The following is a 26046-nucleotide window of genomic DNA, read 5'->3' as shown; positions in this document are numbered from 1 at the left end:
TCACTGAGGATCTATGTGTAGCCTGACAACAGTCTGAAAATGAAAAAAAAGTTAAAAAAAAATGGCAGAAATCCAGAGGCAAACTGTGCCAGGAGTAAACCGTTAGCACAGGTGCTCCTCCGGCAACCTGTTGCCTGAGCTGTGGTGTGTTTACACGGGAAGTCTGCTTCAAACAAATGAAGAGATGAAACGAGTGCATGCAATCCGTCTGCCAGCACAACACATGCAGATATGTCGATAAGCCGCATCCTGTGTATGAGTCACGCTCTGAATCTGCCTTTATGTCTTCGTACGAGCTCTCAAACGCCTCCAAGCACCTTAAACCAAGACTGCAGAGTGAAGTGTGACCAGCAGCTCTGGCTGGAGGGAGGCTGGTGGATGTGCAGGTAAGGAACAGGTCTGATGCAATGCAAATACATCCACCCCCTCCTCCACCCCATCCATTTGGTGTGATGCATTAGCGGATTGATGGTGTAGCAGGAGGTGAAAGGACCGTCTATCTCTGTACGCTGTTAACGTAAATGAGGACTCTGCTTTCTTAAATTAACAGGACGTCACCTCCTGGTTGAGTCAGAGCCGTATACAAATCTGCAGGTTGTCAACAGACAAGAGCTGAGGCTTGACACATTTAAACTAAAACCACACACACACACACACACACACACTGAGATGCAGCCTGCATGGCCCTTAGCCCCCCACGCCCCCCCTTCATGTGCCTTAATGATGACCTGCTACGGCCTCCTTTGGCTGAATAAAAAGGGATAATTGCGTATCATTGTCTTCCCCCGGCGCTGTGGTGGCAGTGCCGGCAAAACACCGTCCAGATGCCCAGACCAGCTCTCAGGGCCTTCATTATGCTGAACCTGAAGACCAGGAAAAGGCCATTCAGACCCCACCCCCTCTCCTCACATGTACACCCAGACATATAAGCTGCACTAATGCAGCCTCCACTTTCTTTTATTTATTTCTCTTTCTATCTCTTATTTCTTCTCTATTTACCACATTTGCTTAAATGCAGGTGAAGGAGTTGGGTGTGGGGGGTTAAGTGCTTCTCTCTTGTTTCGTGGCATGTATGCAGTGTGTGTAGAGAGAAAACACAGGAAAACATTTAAACTCCTTGTATTAGAGGAATTTAAAGACTTTCTTCTTAATGTGTTTCTACCCTGACAGACACCAAGAAAAGCTTTTATAATCAGCTGAGCAGGAGCAGGTGTATCAGTCCATATTGCCTCCCCCTGTTCTTCTCCAGCAGGCATGTTAAATGCACTCTTTCATGATCAGGCATCTTGTTTGGGGATGACGGGACTCGGGTCCATTAAGTGACATGTGTGCAATGACAAGACAAACCTGAGGGAATAATTGATGTAATTGCTATTTAAAAAGCATAACAGTGTATCATCAAGTGTCAGAGGTATTCAAGTGACCTGCGCTCTGGTTCCTTCTCTCTGACACAGCATTGGGGTGAATTTGCATTGAGAATTCATTGGACTGCATCTCAGATTAATCAGAGCAAATTCTGCTGCGTGCCATAAAATGGGACCTTTTATCGTGGTAACCAAGCACCCTTACATGAGTCTACATTATTCATGAGGGCGATTTGGATAATGCTGCCTCTGACTGTTACTCCCCCTATGGTGTGTTAACATGTATTAAGAGTGATTTGATGAGATGTGGATTCATGGGGAATGGGGCTGTCAATTACCACTGGAGTTAATAGGGTTGAGTGAGCAAATGGTGCGAGCAAATTTCATGCAGTTCACACTCATGCAACATTAATGTGGATCTTTAGAAACAAGACTTTTAAATCCCCGCGTGTTCACACAATGCACATCCGAGATGAAGCTGCTGCTAATCAGTTATGAGCAGAGTTGAAAGAGACGGCGCTGCTAGCATGCTAGCATGCTAACCTGCATTTAGCTCTGAAAAGTTGCAGCTGCTGAGGTGGTAATTGGATCCACGGGATAAACCACACAAAAGGAGCAAAAACGTCTATGTGAAGTGTAGTCTTTGTAACTGTTTGAGCTGCTTTCTGCTGCATAGTCGCGCTCTGAGAGCCACCGTCGGCTCACATCAGTGTGTGGAAACCTACGTCCATCCAGGCGGTTTCCATTTGAACACAAAGGCTCAGTCACAGCCGGGGATGAGTTTCATCCAACAGACCCTTCCAAAAGTTCTGTTCATAAATAAATTCAATACAATTCAAAACAGGAGAAATGACTAAATAAAAGTAAAAACAACAATTTTTGAAGGATATAAATAACAAAAGAAAAATTACATCCACCCATCCATTTATCTCTTCATCCATCCATCCATCCATCCATCCATCCATCCATCTATTCGTCCATCCATCCATCCATCCATCCATTTATCTCTTCATCATCCATCCATCCATACATCCACCCATCCATTTATCTCTTCATCCATCCATCCATCCATCCATCCATCCATCCATCCATCCATCTATTCGTCCATCCATCCATCCATCCATCCATCCATCCATTTATCTCTTCATCCATCCATCCATCCATCCATTTATCTCTTCATCATCCATCCATCCATCCATCCATCTATTCGTCCATCTATCCATCCATCCATCCATTTATCTCTTCATCCATCCATCCATCCAACTATTTGTCCATCCATCCATCCATCCATCCATCCATCCATCCATCCATCCATCTGTCCATCCATTCATCCATCCATCCATTCTTCCATCCATCCATTTATCTCTTCATCCTTCCATCCATCCATCCATCCATCCATTTATCTCTTCACCCATCCATCCATCAATCCATACATCCGTCCGTCCATCCATCCATCCATCCATCCATCCATCCATCCATTTATCTCTTTATCCATCCATCCATCCATTTATCTCTTCATCCATCCATCCGTCCATCCATCCATCTGTCCGTCCATCCATCCATCCATCCGTCCGTCCATCCATCCATTTATCTCTTCATCCATCCGTCCATCCATCCATCTGTCCATCCATCCGTCCATCCGTCCGTCCATCCATCCATTTATCTCTTTATCCATCCATCCATCTGTCCGTCCATCCATCCATCCATCCATCCGTCCGTCCATCCATCCATTTATCTCTTCATCCATCCGTCCATCCATCCATCTGTCCATCCATCCGTCCATCCATCCATCCGTCCGTCCGTCCATCCATCCATTTATCTCTTCATCCATCCATCCATCCATGGCCACATTCACCAGCTCATCCGAAGGGATCCCGAGGCGTTCCCAGGCCAGGCGAGAGATGTAGTCCGTCCAGCGTGTCCTGGGTCTTCCCCGGGGCCTCTTTCCGGTGGGACGTGCCCGGAACCTCACCAGGGAGGCTTCCAGGAGGCATCCTAACCAGATGCCCGAGCCACCTCATCTGGCTCCTCTCAATGTGGAGGAGCAGCGGCTCTACTCTGAGCCCCTCCCGGATCACAGAGCTTCTCACCCTATCTCTAAGGGAGAGCCCGGCCACCCTGCGGAGAAAACTCATTTCGGCCGCCTTGTATTCACTACCCACAGCTCGTGACCATAGGTGAGGGTAGGAACGTAGATCGACCGGTAAATCAAGAGCTTTGCCTTTTGGTTCAGCTCCTTCTTCACCACGTCTACGTGACTACATGCTCCCGTGTGATTGGCTGGTTGGATATCTGTGTTAACAGGAAGTGAAATGCGGATGGAGAGTGTATATGGCCAGGATATGTTGCTTTGTTCACCATTTCTCACACTTTGTTGGTGGAAATCTTGACATGTTGTTTTCTTTAGGCCAGGCAATCATGACGATTAAAGTTAAACAGGATTTCAAACTTTCACCTGCAGACTCTCAGCCAGTGTAAAGCAGAACTATATGAAGAATCATCGGTTTACGTCAGATAATTAAATTAACTGTGAAATAATGAAGACGGGGAAGAGGCTATTTCACCGGCGTAGCGGTACAGGTCAGGCACAAGCCCGACAGTCTCAAGGAACCAGATTTATATTTGTCAGGAAAAATTGAAGAAATAAACGAAAATGGAAAAATTAGCAGCATCTGGCTGCACCAGAGCAAAGTCTTCAGTCTTTGCCCTTTATTTATTTATTCATGTGTAGAATGTTTTTATTTTCTGCTGGTTGCTGGGCTGGTCGCACGTTTATAACGTCCCAGCCTCACTGGCTAACGTTTAGTTAGAGCAGTGATGTTACTGCCGAGGCTAGTTCCAATGACACCTGAGGAATCTTTGTTCAGAGATTGGAGGTGTCGTTTCCACCTCCCACTGACAGATTTTAACACTTTAATTCTCCACTAACTCATACGCATCTAAGAAGCTAAGAAGCCGAGTGTCTTGGAGCAGATGGAGCTCCAGTTTTCCTGGTTGAGTCTTGGTGTCTGCTGCAGGCTCAGAACTCATCTGTTTTCAGCCACACAAGGAGCAGGTCTTTAACCAATGACTGCCTGGGATTGATGCCGTCTCTCTGGTCTTCTTTCAGCATAACAACACCTCATGTTACAAACCTCACATCTTCTCCAGGTTGCTTGAATTTTAAAAGTGAGTTCATTGGACTGAAACAGTCGCCAGATCCTAATCTAATAGATTTCTGATTATCAAGTCAGTCTGGACCAGAAATATCAAAGGAATGCATTCAGCACCTTGTTGGGGCTTAAGTGGGAAGACCACCGAGAGCCTGTGTTAAAGGTCCCCCTGCAGAGAAACTGGCTTGCCTGTAGAGGCCAGAGGTCACTAGCCGGGATCCCCTGCTGTGCCCCCCTTCATGACTTCAAAGACGTCCTCACATTTCTAGCCCTACCTGATGTTTGTCTGGGGAGTCTGATCTTTTCCTCACTGGTAGAAGGGATAACAAAGCTATAACGAGGATAAGAAGTAATATGCATGTCTACATACGGCCATCACTGGGATGAGCCTTGGTCGGTGTGTTTGTGATTCAGTAACGTCGCACTGCTGATGGCTGAAGCTTGTAAACAAGTCGACTATGAGCTGCCTCCATGTTCCTACAGCTGACTCTGGTAACAAACCCTGTGATTGGCTGAGAGGAGCTCCTTTTATCTGCACTGTCCTTTTTCAGACTCCCTGGAAAGGACAGTTGTTCTAAGCCGTGACGCTATCAGCGTAATCTTCTGCCAAACGAATATGTTGCTTATCTTAATAATGACCATCAACGCTTGATTTTAATGCTGAGATGGGCGCTGGCAGTCGTACCCTGGGGAAGGACTTCTTAGAGATGGGTGCAGTTAGATGTTATCAGTGGGCTAGTTATCAGATCTGCTGCAGAGAAAGAAAGTCAGGCTTCCAGAGCTGGATTTAGAGGAAACCATCGGGCTGTCCGGGACAGCATGGAGACCAGGTGAGCACAGCTCAGTGTGCACTGAAGACATGCAGTGTTGGTTCACCCCACGCCAACACCAGCTCCCCCTTTAGGACAAAGACAGATTTTGGTGCACTCTTCATCTGCATGCGAGACAGTAACTTGAGCCAAAGATGCCCCCCCCCGTTATTACACACATTTTCCTCAGACAATGTGGTATCAGAGATTTGGAGCACTGATCAAACCAGTTTGCACTGGATGGAAACCATATTCCATCACATGGTATCAGATGATCTTATAAAAACAGCCCAAACGCTTCGGGCAAAAACAATTTAAACAGCCGCAGCAACGGCCCTTCAGTCAGAGCCGAGCCCCAAATTAACTAATTAAAGTGTGAAGTCCTCCACTAAAGTTTGAGAGAAGCCTCTGTGCTCTTGTTTTCATGCTGGATGGACAGAGTTGTAGTTAGATATCCCAGCATTCCCAGCAGCTGTTGTCGGTGAACAATTCAAAAGGTCAAAGCGTCCCTCTGCACTCGGCACAGTTTCTGTTTTCTGATTGCAGTTAATCATTTTGCTTCAGCTTAAAAGTTAATACTGAGTCTAACTTTCACAAAGTTTGTTTCTAAACATTTAAAACCTCAATGAAAGTTAAAACAAAGTAAAATGATTTACAAATCTCATCAGCTCATATTTTATTCCCAGTAGAACACAAACAACACGATGATGAAACTGAGACATTTTACCATCTGATGGTAAAATGAGCTGATAAATAACCGCTCGCTCATCTTTAGGAAACACTGGAGCAACACCATGTTTATGAAAACCAAGTTTTCACCAGAATCTGACCAGTGAGACCAGCAGGAGAGGAATGCTTCACCGGACGCTCCGTTCACTTTCACGCTGTGTAACAGGTACGGACATAGGCGGAAATCCCGGGGGGACAAAGGGACGTAAACCCCCGTCTTCCATGAAGCTGTCCCCCCAAAAATCATTGTAATTATATATTTATGATATTGTGATGTTCAATAGCAAACACAGTCTATGCAAATAATAAATATAAAACAATGTGTGTTTAAATTGTTGAAAGATTATGAATTTTCTTGGTTTCGTCAGGCAAAGTCCAGCCAGCTGAGCTCAGAGAGACAGACAGATGGTCAGACAGCATCCAGCAGATAAATGGTTAAACATTTTATTTATTTACACTCAAGCGTATAAGGGCTGTGCTGCATGTTTAAGTTGCCATATTTTAAAGCATAGCAGTAAAATCTTGTATTTTTGTTTGTTGACAACAATAAATGTTTATTTTTGAAGAGTAGTTTGATGTTAGTGGATTATTCTATCTATTCTGATCTTCAGCGTCAGTTTCTTGATGGACTTAAGTGGAAATTAGAGCAGGTACAAAGGAATTTTGTTGGACGTGTTCCTGAAGGGGAATCATTATTTATTATTATTTAATATTAACCTTTATTTATACGGACAGTCCCATTGAGACATGCAGTCTCATTTACAAGAGAGACCTGTTTACCTAACATCATGTCTCTGGACGCCTCCTTCCACCTAAAACATGGTTGATGTTGCTGGTTGAACACAGAAAAACCTGCAGAGAGAATCTAGAATAAGGACTAATACAGAACCATTAGCTTAATAACATTATTTAACATGCTGAGGATCAACCCTGCAAGCAGCAGCAGGGAGAGGGAGAGCTCTGTTTTCATGTCCCACCCAGGAATTACTCTGAAATTTTACTCTTTATGGTCACCCACAAAAAACGAAAGGGGATTTTTGCTCCTGGGTGCAATTAATGTGTGATGGGGAAAACAAGCTGAGTAGGTATGTGAAGTAAACATGACGTAAACACACCGGTACCAGGGCTTCCTCTTTGTTTTATTACAGTGTTCATCAACCTCATGAAGCCCAGTAGGACGGTTGCTGTCTTATCAGACATGAAAACAGAAGCTGCACAACCCCCACGTCACAGGGGCTTTCAGGGGAGCTTTATTTTCTACCGCGCACCACGACTTTGCATGGTTCCTGCCAACGAACCTTGTTGTTGTGTGGACTCTCCCAGCCCACAACAAACGGTGCTGAAACACACCGGATCACCTGCATCGTTTGGAAGATTTCATTTATTTATTAAACATCTGAATAAACGAAGGTGCAACAGAGTTCACTTCTTTGGTTCACACTGCTCGAAATGAACTGTACCGTCCGAGGAGGTGGGCCAGGGTTCAGACCAAACAATGCCAGTGGGAATATGCCCTACAATTAATCCATACTTCTGTTTGTTGTAGGAAAACATAATAAACCTTCATGTGTAGTTACACCAGCTTGGCCATTTAACGATATTTAATCTGAATTTTATGTGATGAATCTTCAGATCAGGTTTGTGAGGATGAAGTCTTGGGAGTCCTGCAGTTCAGAACCATATTAATGAAACTAAATCATACAGATTAAGCTGATGAGTGACGTCCGACTGATGCATGTCTGTATGTGAACAACTCCTCTAGAGGACGGTGCAGAACAGGAATAAGAATAGGATGGAAAGAGAGGGAAGGAAAAAGATGAGAGGAGGAGGAAGCCTATTTATCAGTCTAATTATGAGAGACAGATCAGAGGCCCCAGTGCATAGCAGGATGGTCTGAGTCAGGGAAAAGACTCCAGCCGGTCACACTGAATATTAATAGAAAGAGGAGAGAAGGGGGGGAAGCATTTTATTAGAGAGACTAATGGTGGATGTGAGTAAACCTCTTTTCCAATATCTGGGTTGCTCTGACCTCTCTCTTCTCTGTGGCCTCTTTTGAATAGAGCAGCTCTCAGATAAGCTGGACCACTGCAGGGCGACCTTCTCAGATTTCAATATGAGACACCTGATCTTAACCCGGCGTACACCACAGAGAAGAATATAAGGAAAACCTGGGAAAGTCTGAATAATGATTCCTGCAGTCTAACACAGATCTGAAATATAAAATGATAAAAGCTGTATGTAAAATAGCTTTGACAGCAACATTTTCAGGGCTCAACAATTTATCTAAAATACAACATGCTAAAACACCCAAATGTCCTTTAAAAATTAGAAAATTGAGGTTTTCTGGAAGCTCTACACTGATGAGCAAACACATTATGACCAGTAAATAGAACGTAAAACCATGAGCTGTGTTTCCATTGCAGTCGTTCACAAAATAAAAGCCATTTTTCTAAGATTACGACTAAGTGCAGATTTACAGGTGTTTCCATTGAATGGTGTTTAGCGCATTGGGCCAGTTCTTCAAATGTAATCCTAGCGGATTTCGGTTATCGGATAGGATCAAATCTTAAAAATGCGTTGTTCAAAACGGAAATCCTGATTCCAAAATCCACCTGGATCACGTAATCCAATCCTGATTGTTATCCGGATAAAACCCCAGTTTGGGTTGTTCAAAACTTTTGAGCAGAATCCGGAAAACTTTGATCCAAAAAAACAGGATTATCCTGATCCAAGGGCAGGATTACAAGGCAGATTTCAGAAAGAAACTGTGGTACAACCTAACAGCTGATCAAATAATAGAACTTTTTTTTATATTTGTATTTTACACCTGACTTAACTGTTCCAGTGATAAAGTAGTTAACATAGGGACAGGCTGCTATTAAGCCTTTAAGTAAGTAAAATAAAACGATTTAAAAAAAAGTAAAAATTAAAAACATGACATTGTCATGTCCCCATGAAATAAACCCCCAAACAAATCCAATAATAAACACAAATAAAATATTCAGTTGTCCTGTTATTCATCGCTGCATGATCAGTAAAGAACCTGTCAAAAAATAAATTTCTAACGATTGCATCCCTCACTCCACGTCCCGTCCGTCATTCTGACAGAATGATACCTCCACGGTTCGTCCACACGGTGCGTCATCAACATGTCACAGAGAGGGAGATTCCGCCTGGTCGCCATGTTATGTAGGACAATACATGCACGTATTACATAACATGCTCCCGGTGGTTCCACTCGCAAAGCATGCAAACCGTCTCGTCTACCTGCTGTTCTTCACATGGCCGGCAGCAAACACTGATCTACATGCTGGAAATCCGGATTACGTGATCCTGAAAAACAGGATTGGATCACCCTGATTTTTTGAACAACCGGGGTAAAAGTAAGCCGGATTACGTGATCTGCCATCCTGAAAAAATGGATTACAAAATCTGGATAGCTTTTATCTGGATTAAATTTTTTGAACAACCGCCCATAATTCTCATAAAATCTCATCCCGCAAGACTACACTTTGAGGAGGAAGGAGATTTCTAACACTTTGTAAAACTCGTTTTGCTGTTGTTTGCTATCAAGGATGGCAGATATAATTTTTTCTTTAATTGTTTGTAAAAAGATTTCCACCCCATCTTTATTTGACATGAACTGGTCACATGACCCCTTACGTCATGTCCGGGAAAGCCTTGAGAGGAATTTGAGCAACTTTGACCAGGACAACTACAACTTCAGTATGATGTTCTCAGTCTTTGGTGTTCATGACCGACCAAAAATGGCTGAAAGAAAACCGGTGATCATTCTGGATCGTGGACAGAAAAGGTTCACTGATGATTACTGGGAGCAAAGGCTGACCTGCTTAAGGTTCAAGGTCCTTTATTTGTCATTCTTAACATTAAACATGAAAGAATGCTTATTGTTCTCAAGGACTGAAGAACATGGACAGTAAAAGGGGATTAAAAAACCTGGAGGATAAATAACTAAAATAAGAGATACAGTACAGTACAAACAAGAACTGCTCAGAACTAGCAGCATAAAAGTCTTTCCTTTATGCAACAGTCCATGTGTCCGACAGATAGCTCGAACCCCACTCACAATAAATACAATAAAACATCATAAAAACACACAACCATCAACATTTAATCATGAAACAAATATTCAAACTTTTCTGGCTGAAGGATCCCCTTCTCATTATCGTGATGTTTCCAAAGCTGTGCCTCAGGGCCGAGTCTTGGGACCTATTTCATTTTCCTTTTACATCAACAATCTTCCCAAGTGCCCGTCGTCACTTCTATGCAGATGACATGATTATTTACTGCTGTTAAAGGTCTGTCACACAGGTTCTGGAGCATGTACAGCTTTCGATGTTGTACAGTCGCATCTGCAGAAACTTAAACTAATGTTGATTACAGGTAAATCTAAATTCATACTTTTTCTATTAAAAGTGAATCACTGACAGCCACACCACATATTATAACTTTACAAGGAAGTTCTTTAGAGAGAGTGTGAAGCTACAAGAACCTTTATAGTTTTCTAAGTAAGTAGAATTAGTCATTTAAACAACACTGTGAATTCCTGGCATGTAAACCTGGGTTGAAACTTGGCTTCTATTTCAGTAATAAATCCTGTTTTTCTCTTAGTGTGAGGAAGTATCTGGTTTCTATAATCTTTTTGCCTCTCCTTGGTTATAGTCATGAGTTTTATACTGGGGTTTCAAACACATATCTACAATCTTTAAACTTTGTTTATTGCTGTGCATTAAGATTCAAAACTGGTTGTAAAATCCTAACTCACCACGGTGATCTGTAGCTCAAACTAGGGACCATCTTTAAACGTATGCAGGGAAACAAGCTGGCTAACTTTTTACAGAGCTCTTCTTGGACTCGTTCCTTCATACTTGGGGAAATATCTTCACAGGACTAAAAGCTGTTTTATCTGCACGCTTGTGATTTTGATCATTTAACTCTTGATGGTGTGAACGCTGAGCTTGGAAAAGCATTTGGTTTTGCCACCCCGTCAGCGTGGACCAGACGGAAAGGCTTGGTGAAAACATCAGACAGTGCTCGTTTAAATTTTTAATGTCTTACTCTTGCCTGCTGATTGTTCATGCCTCTGCATCAAACAGAAATTCAACTTTACTGTTTAATGTTTATGTTGATGTGCATTGATGACCTCTTGGCCAGGTCACCTTTTTTATCTGGTTAAACAAAGTCTAGATATGAAGGTGGTTGATTGGAACTTTATGGCTGATCATTTAATGATAATGATGATAATGAAAATAATTTCCCTTTCCAACATGAAAGCAGCCTTTACATCGTTCTGAGAACCATGTGATCATGTTGGTTTGAAATAAGGCAGCAACCTGGCAGCAGGTCTCAGAGAGACGGAGAGCTGAGCTCCAGCGAAATTTCTGTCAGATAGCATGTTCAGTCTGCACAAATATCACAAAGCATTCAACAAAACTCCCTTTTTCTTTTAATCTTGCATATTGAAATAAGCACGAAAACTGATCACCAACCCAGTTTTCCTAAAGGTCAAGTCATCGTTGAGTGAATGGAAGACAGGACGAGACAGACAGAGTGGAAAATAATGTAGTGGATATAAACAGCACGTCGCCCATCCAGGTCCAACTGGTTTTTGCTTGCACACAATCTGTTAAATGTCTGTAATCAACGTGTGGTAATGCGAGTGTCATCAGGTCGGCTTCTTCTGTAGTGGTGACCAGTGGGTGGTCACCAGCTCAATTTATAGACAAAGTTTATTGGGCACAGAATACAATGAAAGCAATCTTACTAAAAGTACAAGAGCTGGGACCAGCAGCAGCGTTAACCAAAACGTGAGATCTCAAATCAAACCACCCGTGAACTTCGTGCTGAAGAAGAACCCCCACCAGGGTAAAGGAAAGCTGCCTCGGTCCCAGCACCTGCACACAAAATAAAATGTTAAACCCACAGTAAAACAGTTGTGAATGCCCACAATAAAACAATATAAAACAAGACTATGTGTGTGCAGTTGAGAGAATCTGAGAGGTCCAGACGCACGAGCGCTGAACTGCTTGTGCAAAGTCTTTTAAAACACACTCTTATCACGGTAACACCAGGGTCGTTGTAAAGCCACACAGGGTCACTATAGAGCCAGAACAGCAGGCCGCCAGGCTTCATGAGTCCAACAGAGGATCTGTCATATCCAGCACCCTAAAACCCAGAACAGGCATTTAACATATACAGGATACTGGTCCATATTTGTGTAGCCTGCCGACTCACCACCGGTGCAGCATCAGTAAATCCCGGGAAGGGACGGAGGGCAGCCCAACAGCTCTCTCCCTTTGCAGCATATAGGAAGCCATGAGCAGGGAACTACATTACACATAAAAAGACATCCAATCAATGGACTTACCACGCACTGGCAATACCGCAACTGAGCGCCCCGCACACAAGCATCTCTCGCTCACAGGCGATTACCGTGCTACTGCGTGGCCAAGTCCACCACGCCACCCGAGCACAGTCATGCTGCCAGGAAGTCAAGGGCAGAAGCATGCAAGCATAATGCGCTACATCTGGGCTTAAATACTCTGCCCCACTAACTCGTCTGTGTGCCATGAACTCCATCCTGCCACAAACGTTTAGCCACACTCCTCCTCCTGGGTCTTCCTTTATAAAACTGTGCGTAGCAAAGATTACTACAGGTGGCATACGTAGATGAGAAAGGAATTGCAGCACATATAAACTTCTAGATTTATGAAAGAGTGTGCACGTCCCATGCCTGTTTCCATTTAGAAATCAGAATCAATTCTAAAGTTGGTGCACGTGAGGGAGCGCCTTGCCCCGCCCACAAATCACAGAGGTGTAAGAGGATAACGGAGGTTGTCCGAGAGCATCATGGAGATCCAAGAGCATTACGTAGGTCTGAGACCATCACGGAGGTCCGAGACCATCACCAAGGTCCAAGACCATCACGGAGGTCCAAGACCATCACCGAGGTCCAAGACCATCACGGAGGTCCGAGACCATCACGGAGGTCCGAGAGCATCACGGAGGTCCGAGACCATCACGAAGGTCCGAGAGCATCACGGAGGTCCGAGACCATCACGGAGGTCCGAGAGCATCACGGAGGTCCGAGACCATCACGGAGGTCCGAGAGCATCACGGAGGTCCGAGAGCATCACGGAGGTCCGAGAGCATCACGGAGTCGGAGACCATCACCGAGGTTCAGGACCATCATGGAGGTCTGAGAGCATCACAGCGTTCCGAGAGCATCATGGAAGTCCGAGACCATCACAGAGGTCGGAGAACATCACAGAGGTCCGAGAGCATCACGGAGGTCCGAGAGCATCACGGCGGTCCAAGAGCATCATGGAGGTCCGATACCATCACAGAGGTCGGAGACCATCACAGAGGTCCAAGAGCATCACGGAGGTCCGAGACCATCACAGAGGTCCGAGAGCATCACGGAGGTTCGGGAGCATCACGGAGGTCCGAGACCATCACGGAGGTCCGAGACCATCACAGAGGTCGGAGAGCATCACAGAGGTCCGAGAGCATCACGGAGGTCCGAGACCATCACGGAGGTCCGAGACCATCACAGAGGTTGGAGAGCATCACGGAGGTCCGAGAGCATCACGGAGGTCCGAGAGCATCACGGCGGTCCGAGAGCATCACGGCAGTCTGAGAGCATCACGGAGGTCCGAGACCATCACAGAGGTCGGAGACCATCACAGAGGTTCGAGAGCTAACCCCAACCCTCATCGTCACACCTGCTTCTCATGTCCAGTTATTAAAACCCTAGATGCTACTTGGCTGCCTCTCCTTTGTTGTTTTTCTGCAGTTGGGTCCATCCACAAGCTCAGATTAAACCAGAGTGGAAGGTTTGTACTGAAACAATTTCCATATTAGGTTAACTGGTTATGTTGAGATTGAGAGGTATGTTGAACTATGGACTAAACGCCCATGTATGATCCCTTAATTTACATAAATAGGTATATCCTTTGTAGTTTCATGCGTCTTTTACGTTGTCATGGTTGTTAGTCAACACATCCACCAGAGGCCATAGTTCAGAGGTCGCCTCAGAGTTCTGACGCAAGTTTCAGACAATAACAAAAATGCAGACGATGGAGGATCAGGATGATGTACCAAGATTGAAATAGAAAGAGGCAGCGCAGTAGACTGCGTGGTTCGGCCATGAAATATGTTGCAGCTTCTTTGTTTCTTCTGCTTAACGAACTCCAGCTTTACTGCTCCAACCTGTCCCTACAGTTTCCGATCGTACTGCACCGCTTGCTGCTCACTGAAAAAGGACCAAATTATGCACATAAAGGATGCAGAAGATGAAGAAAAGTTCCTGTGACCATCTTTTTTGTATAAATAGGCCTAATGACCTAAACAGCTTTCTGCTCAGGGTTTATAAATCCTAATTCCATGAAACAGCTAAATTCCAAACCTGTGGTATCATAAACAAACTGTCTTCTGTTTGCCACGTTGGTTCAGAGCTGCTCTGTGATCTTTCAGTCAGCATCTCGAGCCAACATCTCAGAACAGAAAGCACGGCTTATTTTCTCCTCATTTCATTCAGCTGGTTGTTATTTATCCGTTCAAGCTGACTGAGTTATGATTCGACCCAGAATGCATTTCTCTTTCGGAGCAGATGAAATAAAGAAAGCAAGGAAAAGGCCCAGTTTAGAGTCTGTGCTACTGTAGAAACATCAGTGTGAAGGTGTCTGCGTAACTCCGCTACAGTGTCACCGGTGTAGGCTCGGTGGAGGCTCCGTGGAGGCTCCAACTCTTCCAGACCTGACGTATACCCTTGCTTGCAGCAAGGTTACGCAGAAATACTCTCCTGTGATTGGTTGGTTTGTGATTATGTATCTCTGGATTTCTGGAACTTCAGGAAGAGGTCCTGCAGTTTTTATATTCGTTACTAGCGTGTCCTCTGGTTCTCTTTGTTGAACCATGAAGATTATCTAAACAGACCTTGATAGTTTTCCACAGATGTGTAATTTTGGCCTGATTGCATGCAGTCAGCAGTCCTTGAATAAAATCACTGATTTCAGCTTTTGGGTTTTATTTTTTAACGTGTAATTAAGGGTCAGTCGGTGATGGCAGGTGTGGCTGCTGCCTGACAGGAAGATGTTTGCTGTTGTCTTAATTACATGCTGGTTTACACAACATTTGAGGCTTTTCAGTTGTAGACCTGAAGCAGAAGGTGTCACAGAGCCGGATTCATAATGTTCCTGCGACGTGTCTCCCATCAGACCGAGTGGTCCTGTCACATGCCTCCAGCCCTCAGGCCTCCTCCACATAATTGCAGTCATTTCACCACAAACATATCCAAGATTACAAACAGAGGGAGGGGGAGATTGAAATGCGGTATTTTAATTGAGGACATTTACTGGGCACATCTGCATTCTCAACAATAACACTCCCTCTAACCAGTGGCGTGCACCTTGCAGCGTTTCTCCCTCTGACTGACCTCAATTTGGGGACTTCATACAAAAGGTGGACAGATATCTGGCCTTGTAGTCCGGGAGGTAATTACGAATGTACTGCTCCTTCCTTGGGGAGGGAAGATGTGATACCTCGGCCAACGCTCCTATTTGGAGCGGGGCCAGTTATTTCCTGTGGAATCAGCCAGCATTAACCTCCTGGATGCAGATCCATTCGGCTGTAAATTAGCAACTAATTAGAAGGTGCTCGTCATCTTGCAGAGAAACTGCAGATGAAAAACACATCAACAAATTACAAGAAGGAGACAAAGTCACATTTGGAATTTTAATAGTATTCGGTGTTGCTTTGTTTTTATTAAGAACACTTTCAGCTGAAATAGAAGCTGCAAATCAGTCTTGACATAATATTCACATAATGAACTTAAAATTTTAATAAAAACTACATTTTAGTCTTTACCTGATAACCAGCAAAGCTCTAAATGACTATTTACAATCAACAGATAACGATTTTTTTAGAGAAATTATTTTTATTATTCTTGTTTCTTTAAATTGTTCATTGACTTTTTTCCATTAAAAACATAAAACGTTTTCCAACAAAGAACAAAGTCTCTTTCAAATTTCAATTCCATTCAGATTTATTTATATACCACATTAAAACGACTTCAGTTGACCAAAGTGCTTCACAAGACCAACTGTAGTCAATAAATATACAGGAAACACAAGTAATAAAATAAATAAAAATATTAAAATAAGATCATAACATCAAGCCAAGCCAGGGAGAAGAGGTGGGCTTCAGTCTGGACTCTGACCTACAGATGAGAGGAGCTGACAGAGCTGCTGACACAGCGCTACCATGGAGACCCTCCATCACCTCGGCTTTTGACCTGGCTTTATGGACCGCCAGCAGGAGCTGGTCAGCTGACCGCAAGGTTGGGAAAACCCTGAAATGACCGACTTTAAATTTGAGCTTCGTAGATTTTTACATCATAGAAAAACAACAAGAATTCCAACATTTTGGAATATTAGAACAGAAATAAAAATGGATTAAAGCAAGAAAAGAGAAAAAATACAACAAGAAGAAAAAGAATAAATAAGTATAAATAATGATAAATAAAATCAAACGTAAAATAAATAATAAATTATTATTATAAATAAATGTTTTCCATCTGATTCTGGGGTCTTTCAGTCTCCACCTCAGTTTTTTTGTCCCAAGCATGACATGGTATCTAAATCTTTTGTTTTATATAGATGCAGCAGTCCTGACAAGACATTTTTCTTTTCTCGGTCCAACACCAGCCAATCACAGCTCATTCATTATTCTGTCTTCTCTTTGTCCTCCCGTGTCCAACTGTGGTACTGCGTTTATAGAGACTGAACAGACCTTTTTAAATATCTTACTCCTTGTTTAAACTTGTTTTGATGAGCGCATTAGAAATTAACTTGATTCGCTGTATGATTTGGCTAATGTTGGAAATGTGGTTAAACATTTGGTCAACAGAGGGCGCTGTGTGCGGATGGTACCGTGAGCTGACGCTACGACACCAGTAGAGTGAGTTGTCAGGCAGATGCATCATGCATGTAACACAGCAGCACACGAGAAGCAGCTACTACATGTCTCATCGTTGTTACGACAGGTGAGCAGCCACGAAATCACAATCAAAGTGAACTTATAAAGTTGTACAGTGTGTGAATGCAGGGGATGTGTTGGCCGTCACTGTGACTCAAGTGTACTTGTAAAAGAGGCCGTGAGTACCGCGTACGGGGTCAAGCAAGCTAACGCTAGCGAGCTAATGATGCTTCCGCACCATGTTAAAGTGTACCGAGTGCTTTGCTTACTGGATTGTAACAAGAGGACATTAACACAAGCTTAGCTCACGCTAACGTACAGAGGCTAACGATTGTACAGCCCGCGTTTACCGGGGTAGAGTAGCCAACAGCGGTGGTAGGGACTTTCCGGTAGACCTTCACAATAAAATGGAACAGTTTCCGGTTACATTCAAAATAAAAGTTTTCTTTTAAAAAATGCACAATTACTGTTTAAATGTCATTTCGTGATGTTTCACAGTAATTACAGGTTAGAAAGGAAGTGTTAATTGTTTGTGCAGAACAGTTGTAGCTTTAATTACAAAAATGTGCAACAGTAGTTAATGAGCTCAGGGATGAAACCAAGATTTCTGTGTTTTGTTTACTAGATGTTATTACTTTACCCCTGAACTGTGATTGATTTGATATTGTATAATTTAATGTGCTACACTAAGGATCGGCCATGGCATCATTTGTAAGAGTGGAGCAAAACCACCACATGAAGAGATGTTTTCTGTCTGGAACTTAGGAAAGAAGAAGAACCAACATTTTTCTTTGTCCGGCTAAACCCATGCAGATGGTCGAACATTGTTATTTTTGGATGGAAAAATGCTCCAAAAAGACAATGAGAAACATTTTTTGTTTTTTAAATTAACTGCAGTTTTATCCTGGTAGATATGAGTGTTGAGGCCAGACAGCAAAAGTGAGACATTTTCTGACCATGTTTTACAAGCGTGAAGCATAACTCGGGTCTTCTTCTGCCTCTGGTTCGGTGAATCTTGGTCATATTAAGATGAAACTTCCAGCTGTGGAATCTGTGAGATGTGAGCTTTCAGTAGAGGAGTCGTTTGTTCGTGTTCATGGGGAAACATCATCTGTGTTTACATGTGATTTCAGACTTTGTGTACCTGGTCTTTTAATTATTGTTGTCTTAACTGTGTGTGTTGGTGATAGAAATGGTTTTACTGAGCTGGTAGCTGAGATTCTGGACTTTCTGTGGATACCACACATGTTTATAGTTACATCTACAGACCTGACGCTACACCCGGAAACGAGATGTTAACCCTTAACTCCCGGTAGCGGAGGCTGCAGGTGCAGAGGTGAAGCTAAACAGTCAAGCTAAGAATGAAAGTTTAGAGAATTTATATCCAGAAATGTGGATAATGAAGCAGTGAAGCTGCATGGATGGAAGTTATTGTGCATATTGTGAATATTTCTCTCTCCTCACCATCTAGAAGCTGTGAGATTCTCATCCTGCTTTCTGTCTGTTCACCTGATGCTGATATTCATCACATATTGTTCCTTCTGTGTTTAGAAGGAAGCAGCTTCACAGCTTTAAATTCATCCTGCTGACTTTTTACCTTTTAGTTAGTAAATCCTGAACATTTCATCCTTCTTTCTCATAAATATTTGGTTTTATATAAAGAAATATTTTAACTGTTGCTGTTTAAAGAGAAAAATGCTGCTAAAGAGCCACTGTAGTGTTTGTAAACCAAAATTTACTGTAATTTCTTCATATAGCAGCAGGCCTGATTTTAGAGAAAAATGACATTTTGCACGTAACACTATGATAACATTTCATGCGATTAATCACGATTAAAGACTTAAATTGTTGCCCAGCGCTACTGAATGTTAATGTAGTTGTTAATAATACCAATCTTAAATAAGTAATATCAACTTTGTGGGACAAAATGTTGAAAAAATGAGCGTACTTATGTTGAATCAAGACAAGTAGAAGAATGGTAATGGAAGCAGGATTTCCCACAATGCTGTTCACTTCTATTATCAACAAATTAGAGATAATTCCCTGCAGGAAACTTTTACTCTGGCACATTAGTAACAGTTTAAATTACACAATACTTTTTAAAAGTAGGTTTTTGGTTTGATGATTTACTGCTTTGGTTTATCAGTAATCAGTAATTCAGAAAAAAGTTAAAAAAAAAAAAATCTAAAATGTCCATTTTCCAGTCGTCCAAGTTAACATGTCTCAAATTTTCTCTTCAGTTTTCTTCTCTGTTCTTCCCATGGTGCTCTCCAGGGGCCTCATTTCTAAAGCTGGCATAGGAATAAAAACTGGCGTACGCCAAATATATAGTCACCTTTAAGGATTTATAAAAACCAAACTTGACACAGGAGAATGTTTCTACCTCCACGGCAACTCAGACCCAGGCGTACGCACAAAATCTAGCAAGACGGGAAACGGCAACACCACCGGTCCAAAATAAAACCAGGAAACGATGAGGAGCCAGTCTGCTGCCAGCATGTAGCATCAGTGTGGAAAGTAGCTTTGGTCCTTCATTCCAGCAGAGCGGGACCAGACTGGAGGCTGGAGGTCTAGAAGTGATGCTACGCTAACGAAACACACAAGAGGAGGATTTCCTTTATTTATTCTTACACTGTTGTCCTCATTTCTGTCCACACGCTCTTTATTTCCCACAACTCCTTGTCCACCTGGATAATAGCGGTGATGGTTCCCTCTGCACCTGCAGGACTTCCTCTGAGGACATGGCTGCTGCGATGGTGGGTGGAGTCTCTGGCCTCACCCTCTCCACCCACAGTTGCAGCCCCGCCCACCCAGCTGGAGCACCCAGGAACTATGAAGAAATATTATAACACTAAATAAACTGCTACCAGTCTCAAATTATCTGTACATGTTTATTTTATATTTAAAACCAAAGACCACATTACCGGCATCATTACTGTCATCTAGCAGCTTTTCTCCACAACGATCTACTGTGGGCTGCAGCGTCTTACTGAAGGTCCCACCTGGAAGGTGTTACTGTTTTACCCTGTGGGATTCGAACTTCCATCTCCCGCATGGTGGACTGATGTTCTACCGACTGAGACATCCATCCGTACGTTCAGATGTCTCTGGTGTTTCTTCCTTCTGACTCTGTGATGACAGCGTCTCCACCTGCTGCCACTATTCTGTCTTTCTGACACCAGTAACGTCCACGCCGTGTCCACCAGGTAACATTTTCACCTTTTCCAACGTGGTCCGTCAGGATCTCTGTCTCACACCCCAAAATATTCCACTTCTTCCCTCTTTTTCCCTCCCAAGTCGTCATGGAAATGAAGTGATGAATATGTATTACAGGCGTCCACCTGACCTTTTATAGCCACCATGTGGGCGGGGCAAGGTGTCCCTCACCTGCGCCGCTTTAGAGTTGGTTCTGGTTTATAAACGGTAACAGGTGGAGGACGTGTGCGTGCTCGCTTTTATAAATCTGGAAGTAGAAGTGCAGCATTTCTTTTCTGTAGTTTGCTTTGTTACGTGCTGTTTATAAATGAGGCTCCTGGTCTTCTGGTGTGAGGAAACCAGTTCTCAGCTGAACAGACAGGGAACGTGTTCTGTCGTCATATTGACCTCATATCAGCAAAAATCCACCTTCCACCAGCGTTTCAGTGTAAAGACAACACCTGAAAATAAAGGATTTTTACTTGATGCAGGGTCGTGTGACTGCTGCTGGTCATCGCTGTGTGAAAGCAGTAATCCAGGTAGCTGCTGCACCTGGTCTGACCTTAGAGTAGAAACCCCGCCCACAACAAGCCAGTTACTTTAACTAAGATGGACTCGTGTGTTGAAATAAAAACATTTTGTCAAACGTTGCTTCTAATTCATGTGAAATTTATCAAGTTTCTTCCACAATCTCATGAACTCACAGCAAAGTTAAATCGATCACGTTCGTAAAGTTTGACCATCTAAAACCTTTTTACTGAATTCTACTCAACCACTAAATTAACTAAAACTCTTTTTTGAGGCAACAAGTTTGTTAAGTAAAGCCAACTGGTCAGATTTTACAGTGTACCGAGACTCTAGAGTTTTATGCAGCATTATTTGTGGAATATGCAAATGTTTGGGCACCCTACAGAGTCGTTATTTTGGTGATAACTGGGTAGACTAAATGTGTCCGTACAAGAGGGTCCAGGGTCTAGGATTATCCAGGGACACTGATGCTGAAAATCTCTGCTTGTTTGTGTTTGTGGGCGAGCAGGTAAAGTGGATTATGACGAGGCTTTCTCATCTCCGCAGGAGTGAGCGTCACTCGTTGTCTTGTAGGTCAGCACTCTGTAGTTTCCATCACTAGCTTTCATCTGCTTCTTTATTCCTTTTATTGAGCTCACAATGAGCAGGGATTCATCCATACCACACTTGTGTAAATATATCTTTATATCACCATATTTGTGCTTTAATGACCTTCATTTTGCCTGGTGATGTGGATGCTCTGCAGGCCAATCAGCAACACCCCGAAGTTACGTGTCTCCAAACCAGACCTGTGGCTGAACATTTCCGGCCTGGAGTTTGAAATTTTGACCTTTTAACTCAGACACCTCCTGCCAGGCCAATCAGTCTGCTGCAAAATACCCCATCAGCCCTCGTTTTATCAGAAACTACGCAGCAGTGTGAGATAATGCCGTGAAAACATTGACATTTAATCAGAGCGCCATCGTTGGGTCAATCAGTGCAGTTTTTAAATGGGAAGTTAGTTTTCATAAACCTGAACACAGACATTCTCCGTCCTGGATCCAGATCCGGTCGTCATGGAGATCGCTGTCTGCATCATGGTATAAAAAAGAACATGGAAAAACATGAAAAAGAAAGAATAACAAAAGGATTCATGAGAAAAGGAGGATGGCGAATAAAAGAGGGATTCTGGTGAACATCATCTCCTTTGCTCTCCTTTATCTGATGAGTCTCGCTCAGCCTGTCGTGGCTGACTGATCGAGGCAGCCAATCACCACTGCCCAGCTCCCACCCCCTCCTCCATCACCTGATGTAAATAACCTCCCTGCTGGTTCAAGGTGGGACGTCACTTTAACTCCATTAGTGTATTTTATTACCACCGGAAGGCTGGAGTTGGGAAGGTTGGAGGGATGAGGGGGGTGTAGGACCGGGAGGGAAGATGTCTTCTACACGGAGGTAGGTAGGATGGAGATGGGTGAGAGAGATTAGGGGAGACAGAGGAAGAGTGAGACAGAAATAATGCCAAATGATAGAAAGAAGTAATCTAAAGGAGACAGACAGGCCTGAAAAAAGGAAAAAGAGGTGACAGCTGATGTTAGATGGTGTGTGCATGTAAAAGAAAAGCGTAGAGACGAGAAAATAAAAATGTCTTAATGCGGCCTCTAATAAAGTAGTCTTACCTCGAGGTTCTTCCACAAGCTTTCCTGCTGACTGAGCTTTGTGACATGGTGCATTATCCTGCTGGACGTAGCATCAGAAGATGCTCCACTGTGGTCATAAAGGGATGGACATGGTCAGCAACAATACTCCCCCCACCATTACACCAGCAGCAGCCTGAAGCGTTGATCCAAGGCAGGATGGATCCATGTTTTCATGATGTTTCCAGCAGATTCTGAGCCGAGCATCTGAATGTGGAGCTGAAATGGAGACTCATCAGACCAGCAACGTTTCTCCATCTTCTATTGTCCAGTGTTGGTGAGTGTGTGTGAATTGTAGCCTCAGTTTCATGTTCTTAGCTGGCAGGAGGCACCCGGTGTGTCTTCTGCTGCATCCTGGTCCATCTGCTTCCAGGCTGGACGTGTTGTGTGTTCAGAGATGTGGTTCTGCAGACCCTGGTATTCCAACTAGTCAGACTTAATCCTTCTCTTTTGTTTCCATCATGGATTTCTGCTCAGTTTTAAGAAAACTCCACCAAAAATACATCAAACTGCATGACTTGATCAGGATAATATGACAGCCACAAAAAACGCAGCTGTTTTTCCAAAAGAAAATAATTGGATTTAGATTAAAAGAGAACAAACAAGCCCTTTTTTAAGCCATATATCTCAGGCATAGCTTCACGTAGAAACTCGATTCGAAGATTAAACCAGTCAGGAAAGAGAAAGTTTGATTTGAAATTTGATTTGATTTAGTTTCTGGTTCAACACAATCACAGCTTAAGTTTTCCCAACTTTCAGAAATTCCACACACTAAAACTGACTTCCTGTTGCCTTTCCATCGTCTCCAACCAGTCTGCCCATTCTCCTCTGACCTCTGCAGCTGGATGTTTTCTCTTCTTCAGACCATCTCTGGAAACCCTGGAGATGGTTGTGTGTGAAAATCCCAGTAAATACTCAGACCAACAACCATGCCACGTTCACAGTGTCTTAAATCCCCTTTCTTCCTCATTCTGATGCTCAGTTTGAACTCCAGCAGGTCGTCTACATGCTGCCGTGTGATTGGCTGGTTGGATATTTGTGTAAACAGGAAGTGGAGCAGGTGGACGGTGAGTTTATGGTCGATGATCTTTTAACTCCAGACTTAAACCAGACACAGTGACTGAGAAGCATGTGGAGGATTAAACCTTTTTAAACCTCTGTTTTCCACATTGTGAAGTAATTGCTGTGACTTCGTACACAAGTCTGAACGGGTCAGTAAATGACCTTTTCAGACTGACGCTGCCTCACACACAGTAACAGACTAGTGTTATGTTGGTTTTAAGGTGTAGTCGCTTCAGATTCCCAAATATTTCCTCTAAAGAAGAGAAATGTATTTCAGGAGTTTCTGCTGGATCCAGAGAGGCATGAAAAACTGGGTGATGTTCTCATTTATTTATATATTGTTTTGCTTTCGGTGAAAGATTAAAGCTCCCAGAGCTAACATCGGCTGACATCCAACCTTCTGGCTTTGCTTTTTAAAGTAAAAAGCAAACTCCGTCTTCACTCCTCTTTGTAACGATGGTCCGTGTGTGAAATAAAGGCTATGAAACAAGGCTGGAGCATAGCGATAATGCTGCTGATAGTGTCAATCATGCTTCACCTCTCCCTCGCCGTCTCTCTTGGCCTATAATCTCTGTTTTTCCCCGTAACCTCCTCTGTATTTCAAAGCCAAAAAAATTGCCTTCAGTGGTCAGATCTATCTGATCTTATCTGTGTTCTCGCTGGCTTTAATGTAAGCAGATTCTCAATCAGCCAGGATGAATCCAATCAAAGCGAAGGGGGAGGCGCAACAATCTAGGGCACTTTTCCCAATGACTGCTGCAGGCCAGGAGATTAGAGGACGGGTGGGGGGGTAGAGTTTCTATGGTGAAGAAGAGGCCTTTCATTCAGCCGTGCAGAACCAAATCACACATGCATTCATCACCTTTTGCTTCCATTTGTCTAACCTCCGCAACTGCTTCCAGCTACGGAAATGCAAATTTCACTCCTCCTTCCCTTCTCTAAAAATTATTTCTACCATATGGAGGATGGGAGGAGGCAGTGCTTCTTCAAATCAGCATGACTACCGGTTGATTTATCCTAAAACTTTCCTCTCTCCCTCCCATCCCTTCATCCTTCCACCACCAACGCTCGGTGACGGCTCGCCTTCCTCTCCTCTCTCATTTCCAAAGCTTAACTTCATTGTCTCAAGACCCTCTCTGCTTTCATGTTAAGACAAAGATTTATGTAAATCTTTGGGCCGGCGTTAATGCGGAGCGCCGTGTGAGAAATAGCATCCCTAAATCGTGGCATTGTTGTTGAAAATGACAAGGCAGGCCCGTTAATCCCACAATGCGATCATCCAAATGTGTCATAATGCTGTGTGTAGGCAGGCAAATCTGAATATCAAAAAGAAGCTGCATACCTCTCATACAGCGCCTTCAGGACTCCAGCGCTAACGCAGTCCTATCTCCTCTTTTAAACAACTCGCCCTGCTTGTCACTCCACTTGCATTGAAAGCGGAATAAAATGTACGCGATGCCTCAGACTGAAGTTTGTTACAGAAATCCTCATCACGTTGACTTTGTTTTCTCCCACAAACCAGGCTTTGATTCTCTCAGATAATAGCAAACTGCATTTGTGTAAAGTGGCTGCGGTTATGAGTGGAAATCAATCGATAGCCGAGGAGTATTTATCCCAGAAAGAGCAGTATGAGGCTTTGTGTGGGAACAATGTGCAGAATCAAAGAGAAACAAAGCAACGCTGTGAGTGGAGTCACTTCCCATATGGAGCGTTTTAAAGCTTTATTTACAGACGGGCGTGAAGAGGATGTGTCTGCCTCACATTTGAGCCGTTTTGCAGGGGAAACTCGAGGAGAACGATAGAAGGAGGCATGAAACAAGCGTGCCAATCAGTTGGACAGGGACAAGCCTGCTGAATGATAATGTTAATAATTACCGCCACGCTGAGGGACTCCTCTCCCACGATGGAACGGCCGGAGCCAGCCTTCCCGTCCTCACCTCCCGGCTGCAGCACCTCTCTGACCCTTCTCTCTTCCTTCTCCCCCCTCCACCTCCCCCGTCATGCCTCTGCCATCCAATCTGGGAGGAGCCCCGCGGGGGGATTTTGTCGGGGAGAATAGCGGCGTTGATCTGGAAGGCTTAAGACCCTACTGTACCTGTCAACAGTGTGGCTTTGGCTCTGACGACCAGCAGCTTAAATCATTTGAAGTTGCTTTTCTTTTTTTTTTCTAACGAGGAGGAAGGAGGCGCAGCGAGCACTGACAGCCAGTCAGGGTCTTGAAATAATTCCATCCCTCTGAATAACCAGAGGTGTCTGTCTGACTTAATTCCCCCAAAACACACACTCTCACACACATTTAGTCAGTAATATGATCAGGGTGCAGTGATGATGATGAGGATGAGATGACGAGGATACTGACAGAGAGGCTGTGGTCCAGCTTGGTTCTGACTAATAAAACTCTGTAAAGCCTTCTGATAACGTTTTGTTGAATATTGGATGTTTCTGTGGCTGGAACTAAATTATTATCCTCATATTTCATTTGTTTAAAAAATCTGGTTAAAAAATGTCAGAAAACAGAGAAAATGTTTGTTGC

At 43.5% G+C, this 26046-nt stretch overlaps 1 long non-coding RNA gene across 1 annotated transcript in view; it reads left to right on the top strand.

The window, feature by feature from the left end:
- Positions 1-17052: 17052 nt before the first annotated feature.
- Positions 17053-26046, top strand: part of LOC121631342 — a 60343-nt gene continuing 51349 nt past the window's right edge. Inside the window, exon 1 of the long non-coding RNA XR_006008721.1 lies at positions 17053-17119. This is a non-coding gene — a long non-coding RNA (uncharacterized LOC121631342). The remainder of the gene's footprint in view (positions 17120-26046) is intronic.

Source organism: Melanotaenia boesemani, chromosome 20 (assembly GCF_017639745.1).
Source record: "Melanotaenia boesemani isolate fMelBoe1 chromosome 20, fMelBoe1.pri, whole genome shotgun sequence".
NCBI classification, from domain to species: domain Eukaryota; kingdom Metazoa; phylum Chordata; class Actinopteri; order Atheriniformes; family Melanotaeniidae; genus Melanotaenia; species Melanotaenia boesemani.
This window is presented reverse-complemented; position numbering and strand designations above follow the sequence as displayed.